General features: G+C 29.9%; 1 long non-coding RNA gene across 1 annotated transcript; it reads right to left on the bottom strand.

The window, feature by feature from the left end:
- Positions 1–1,837: 1,837 nt before the first annotated feature.
- LOC129446033 (uncharacterized) lies at positions 1,838–4,597 on the bottom strand. Its single transcript, XR_012360186.1, has 4 exons — positions 4,066–4,597; positions 3,746–3,849; positions 2,329–2,392; positions 1,838–2,239 (listed from the first exon to the last, which is right to left on the bottom strand). It is a non-coding gene; the product is annotated as an uncharacterized lncRNA (long non-coding RNA).
- Between the last annotated feature and the right edge of the window lie 2,434 nt (positions 4,598–7,031).

Below are 7,031 nucleotides of genomic sequence, written 5' to 3'. Positions count from 1 at the left end.
CCTACATTAGCGTATTTGTGGTGTTATTACTTCATGTTTGCCTTTAGTCTATTGTTGGTACTTGAAATCCGTTTTGCTTCTCTCTAATCTGTCACATTATATTGTATTTAAACACAGCTGAATGCTTTTTTCACATTATTTGTTTGGTTGTCAGACATAAAATTACTATAAAATTGAGACTAAACACAACACGACCCAATAATACTTCGCTTACGGACTGTTGAATCCCTTTCAGATTTTCACAAGAAATGGCGTCCTCTTCATGGGTGCATTAATGCCAATTAGAAAATGCACAAAATCCTTCCAGGACCAAAGTTACCTACCTCTGCACTAATGTCAGCAGTCTTCCTAAGCAATGCAACAGTGTGACGGGTTCAAGAAACTAAAACACCACCTGTGGAGAAAAATGTCTTAATAAGTGGTCGACTGATATATTCAGGGCTCCCATGGGTACTTGAAACCCCTAAAAGTTTGTGAATCTGGGGGGGGGGTCAAGGCCCTGGGAAGTTTTTGAAAATATGCATACATAGATACAGGTCATTGAAAGTGCTTGAATCTATTTTATGCAAGAAGTTTTCTAGAAAAAAATCCACATTATTCCCTGTGTAGTGTTGGATAATATCATAAAATTTCTAGCCTTTTAATGTTAGCTTTAAATGCTTATATCTTCTGTATGCTAATGTTGATTCATACCAAAATGCTTTTTTCATAGTTGTGTTTGACACATGAAAACGTCTTGGGTTACGTGTTCCCAGGTGAAAAAAAAGTGCACTAAAATACACTTTATTTAAGTACACTTAGTACACTTTTCCACAATATACTAAAAGTGCTCTATTTTCGCACACTAATTTTGAACTTAATATACTAAAAAGTAGTATTTAGTACTTCTTAAGATGAACTTAACACCATCTTAGTGTACTCAACTGTGCTATTTTGAGACACCATGAAGTTGAACTAAAATGTATTTTTAACATACTAGGTCTGTATTTAAAAAAATATATTTAATTATAACTTGAAATACACTTGAACCCACATTTAAGCATTTTTAAATATACTTTAAAGTATACTAATGGTATGTTAAAATAATATTCCAAATGTATTCCCAGGTGAAAAAAGTTCACTAAAATACACTATTTAAGTACACTTTCCACATTATACTAAAAGTGCTCTATTTTCGCACACTAATTTTGAACTTGGTATACTAAAAAGTAGTATTTAGTACTTCTTAAGATGAACTTAATACCACCTTAGTGTACTCAACTGTGCTATTTTGAGACACCATGAAGTTGAACTAAAATGTCATTTTAATATACTAGGTCTGTATTTAAAAAATATCTTTAATTACAACTTGAACCCACCTTTAAACATTTACGAATCTACTTTAAAATATACTAGTAGTATGTTAAAATAATATACCAAATGTATTCCCAGGTGAAAAAGTTCACTAAAATACACTGTAAGTTCACAACCTTAAGGTACCAAAAGCGCTTTATTTTCGTGCAGTAAATTGTGCTTAATATACTAAAAAGTAGTATTTAGTACTTGTTAAGACAAACTTAAGACAATCTAAGTGTACTCGCTATTTTCTAAAATTGTATTCAGTTACAACTTGAAGCACATTTGAACCCACCTTTTAAACATTTATAAATATAATTTAATAATTTCAGATATAATAATATTACATAAATAATATAGCATACAAAATGAAATAATAATATATTGCCCACACATTTGTATACATAAAATACATCATTTCTAATGTACTGTGTGTGACATTTGAATTACAGTACAGTATACTATTAGAATGTTGTAGTATTTTACCTGTTTGCAACCAAAACATGTTTTAACTCATTCTAAAATGATACTGTTTCTTCCATCATTAACAACTAATTAAATGTTAAAGAAACAACTAAGTATGTATTTACTGCTATTGAAATGATTTTACAATATAAAACAAAGATCAGTGAAATGCAATGAGCTAATTTTATCAAATTGTGGAACATTAATACATCAATATGAAAAGTACACTATGAATATGCAACCATTGAATATTCATATAATCATAAAAATGTAATTCTCTAAACAAAAATTTACTGGGAAAAATGCAGAAGTGCATTTGAACTAACTCGAGATAAACCTGCAAATGGCTGAACCAAAACACAGAGCAGTTTAAATGTCACGTTTAAGTGGAGGGTCACTTCTTCTTGCCATTTAGACACTGAAGACTTAATCAAAAGATCTGTGAAAAGGAAACAGAATATTTACAAAATTAATCAATAATTAATGAACATAGATATGCATTAGAATTTTGTTAACTCCTCAGTTTACCTTTTGACTGTGTCCTCATCAAGCTTGACATGAGTGTCCGTTTGATCCGTCGCTACATGGCACTCTACAAGTTACATTGAACATACAGTAGGGTTATAGGAGGCTTAACTCACTGACACTGATATAATGCAACCTGTGTGTATTACAGGATATGCTTTACTTTGATAATTGTGTTTTATTTTAACCAAGGGCATTTTCCATTGACATGTCTATTGTGGTCTTGCTTACAAGAAAAGTTCGCCTCTGTTTAAGGAGATTTAAGGAAATCAGAAGTCATGCCAATGGACTCTATGCACGCTTAACTTCCACGTTTGACTCAAGGTTAAGTTTCTGATACGGGAGATTTAAAGCAGAGTGACAGCAGAATCGCTAAAATTTACTCGTTTGCTGGATTTACCCAAATTTACAACCTATGATGTGTGAAGAATTGTCCAGATGTGCAAACTGAGAAAGGTTGCAAGTTTTATGTGTCTTATCTGTGTAATCATTAAGATATATTCAGCTAGCCTGTACTAGCAGTGCTTACATTGTGCTGTTTTTTACAATTCGTCTAATCACATTAGTAAAATATTATTGTCTTTGTAATGTTGTCTAAAAGTGTCAGGTAAAATAAGAGAGACAAGTGAGATCTCACTGTTACTGCTATATGAGGAAAAAGCTAAACGAACAGAATTACATATTATGATATGATGCTGATAGTGTAAAATGTGACATTCAGAGTTCTGTTCTGAGTTTTACAGTTTAAAATGTGACATTCAGAGTTCTGTTCTGAGTTTTACTGTTTTATTGTGGTATATTCACACCGATTGTCAAAACATTTTTACTTGGTTATTTTTGAGTTAGTATCTTGAAACATTAGAGGGTGTAAAAAACAAAGCAAAAAGGACTATGGTAAAATTCATAACCACAGATGTTATTTTCAGAGAAGACAGCTCAAACATACCTTTTAGTCTAGTACTAGCATTGCATAAAAGCGTAACTAAACCCCTGGTCAGAGCCTGACTCCAACCACTGGCAATATTTGAAAAATGCAAGAAAAGTTGGCAGATCCCAATGGAGATAGAGAGGACGAACTAAGCACCAAGTGTGTGTGGTGAGATCGTAACAAGGGTGTAGTGAGCTTGAACCTGGTTAGTCACGACATATTTTTTGGACCCAACATCCAATAGGAAAATTCAACTGCAGTAGCCACCGTTCAACCTGAAGAGGGCAGCACTCAGACGTTTTTACACCATATATTAGTATTGAAACACTTTATATCCAAATGTCAAAAAACTTACACTAATAAAGCATCATTCTTACAGATCATTAACTTAAAAAAGTTGGTTTAGGGTTTAGTTACTCTTTAAACATTAGCATTAGAAAAAGGTAAAAGTGATCTAAATGTTATATGAATACTGTAGAACTAAAAACTTACCACCAAGAATAAGTATTTTTATGGGCTGTATCTTCATCTGTTCATCTCTACTTTGACTTATTAGAAATTCTCGGCTCTGATTGGTCAATTTGAATGCCGCTGTGCTAAAAAAAGACAGGCTGTTATGATTTCTGAAATACAACAAGAGAAATGAAATGCCTAACTTTACTCACAAAAAATGTATGTTCCAAAAGCCACACAAAATACACGCTTGAAGAAGCTGGGTTAAAATTAAGACATACTGTAATACTAAATGTTCTACTTATTTAATAGTTCACTAAAAAATCTAAAAAGCAAAAATCTGTCATCACTTAACTTACCCTCATGTTCTCTCATTCATCTTCAAACAAAAACCGAGGTACTTTAATGAAATCCAAGAAACGTAACGTTATATTTCCCCTCGATGTCAGATCCACTTGATACTTGAACTAAAAACTGCTCACATTTCAAAAAAATTATCGCAACAACAATAAAAACCATCGCCGCAGTAATCCATGTGAATCGCGTTGTTTCAGCCAAGTCCTTTGATGATCACTATATATAATTTAACAGTTTTAGTTTAAACTTTTAATCCACATTTACCAACGATCACGCACGCACGTTGTGTATCAAACAACAGAATCAGGAAGCCAATGTGACGTACTGAATCCCAAGAACCAATGAGGTTTAGTCACGTCCGTCACGTGTCTTGTTTGAATATAAACACTAACAAATGTATGTGGATTAACTTTGTAAAATTATTATATAATGCACGTTCAATGATATGATGTTGAAATTGCAATGTTAGCCTATTAAAATTAATGTACATGTTTTTAAAAAATATATGTTTTTTTTCTCAACACTAAAACTTCTGTAAAACTTCTGTAAAAGTATGCTATGCTTGTGTTTAACATTTTTTTAAATGTGTAAAGATATATTTTTCCCAGCGTACCTCTAGTGCACTTTTTAGAAATACGTTAAATGTATGCTTGAGTTTAGCATACTTTTTTTAAAGTGTAATTAAAGATATATTTATTACCAGCGTACCTCTAGTGCACTTTTTAGAAATACATTAAAAGTGTGCTTGAGTTTAGCATACTTATAAAAAGTGTAATCAAAGATATATTTATTACTAGTGTACCTCTAGTGCAGTTATTATAAATACATTAAAAGTATGCTTGACTTTAGCATACTTTTTAAAAGTGTAATTAAAGATATAATTATTACTAGCGTACCTCTAGTGCACTTTTTAGAAATACATTAAAAGTATGCTTGAGTTTAGCATACTTATAAAAAGTGTAATTAAATATATATTTATTACTAGTGTACCTCTAGTGCAGTTTTTATAAATACATTAAAAGTATGCTTGAGTTTAGCATACTTTTTAAAAGTGTAATTAAAGATATATTTATTACTAGTGTACCTCTAGTGCAGTTTTTAGAAATACATTAAAAGTATGCTTGAGTTTAGCATACTTATAAAAAGTGTACTTAAAGATATAATTATTACCAGCGTACCTCTAGTGCACCTTTTTAGAAATACATTAAAAGTATTCTTGAGTTTAGCATACTTTTAAAAAGTGTAATTAAGCATATATTTATTACCAACGTACTTCTAGTACACTTTTTTGAAATACATTTAAAAGCTATTTAACATTTTTTAATACACTTTAAATAAGCACGTTGGGAATACAAATGTATTAAAACATATTACTTAAATTTTAAGTATATTTTTAATACATTAAATACTTTTTTTTTCACCTGGGCCCAGGTGAAAAAAAAGTGCACTAAAATACACTTTATTTAAGTACACTTAGTACACTTTTCCACAATATACTAAAAGTGCTCTATTTTCGCACACTAATTTTGAACTTAATATACTAAAAAGTAGTATTTAGTACTTCTTAAGATGAACTTAATACCATCTTAGTGTACTCAACTGTGCTATTTTGAGACACCATGAAGTTGAACTAAAATGTATTTTTAACATACTAGGTCTGTATTTAAAAAAAATATATTTAATTATAACTTGAAGTACACTTGAACCCACCTTTAAGCATTTTTAAATATACTTTAAAGTATACTAATGGTAAGTTAAAATAATATTCCAAATGTATTCCCAGGTGAAAAAAGTTCACTAAAATACACTATTTAAGTACACTTTCCACATTATACTAAAAGTGCTCTATTTTCGCACACTAATTTTGAACTTAGTATACTAAAAAGTAGTATTTAGTACTTCTTAAGATGAACTTAATACCATCTTAGTGTACTCAACTGTGCTATTTTGAGACACCATGAAGTTGAACTAAAATGTATTTTTAACATACTATGTCTGTATTTTAAAAATATATTTCATTATAACTTAAAGTACACTTGAACCCACCTTTAAGCATTTTTAAATATACATTAAAGTATACTAATGGTATGTAAAAATAATATTCCAAATGTATTCCTAGGTGAAAAAAGTTCACTTAAATACACTTTCCACATTATACTAAAAGTGCTCTATTTTCGCACACTAATTTTGAACTTAGTATACTAAAAAGTAGTATTAAGTACTTTTTAAGATGAACTTAAGACCATCTTAGTGTACTCAACTGTGCTATTTTGAGACACCATGAAGTTGAACTAAAATGTCATTTTAATATACTAGGTTTGTATTAAAAAAAAATATCTTTAATTACAACTTGAACTCACCTTTAAACATTTACGAATCTACTTTAAAATATACTAGTAGTATGTTAAAATAATATACCAAATGTATTCCCAGGTGAAAAAGTTCACTAAAATACACTGTAAGTTCACAACCTTAAGGTACTAAAAGCGCTTTATTTTCGTGCAGTAAATTGTGCTTTATTTAGTAAAAAGTAGTATTTAGTACTTGTTAAGACAAACTTAAGACAATCTAAGTGTAGTCAACTGTGCTATTTTCTAAAACTGTATTCAGTTTCAACTTGAAGCACATTTGAAGCCACCTATTAAACATTTATAAATATAATTTAATAATTTCAGATATAATAATATTACATAAATAATATAGCATACAAAATGAAATAATAATATATTGCCCACACATTTGTATACATAAAATACATCATTTCTAATGTACTGTATGTGACATTTGAATTACAGTACAGTATACTATTAGAATGTTATATATGTAGTATTTTACCTGCATGTTTGCCACCAAAACATGTTTTAACTCATTCTAAAATGATACTGTTTCTTCCATCATTAACAACTAATTAAATGTTAAAGAAACAACTAAGTATGTATTTACTGCTATTGAAATGATTTTACAATAT

This window comes from Misgurnus anguillicaudatus, chromosome 21, assembly GCF_027580225.2.
Source record: "Misgurnus anguillicaudatus chromosome 21, ASM2758022v2, whole genome shotgun sequence".
Taxonomy (NCBI): Eukaryota; Metazoa; Chordata; class Actinopteri; order Cypriniformes; family Cobitidae; genus Misgurnus; species Misgurnus anguillicaudatus.
Note: the sequence above shows the minus strand (reverse complement) of the source record. Positions and strands in the feature narration are given on the sequence as shown.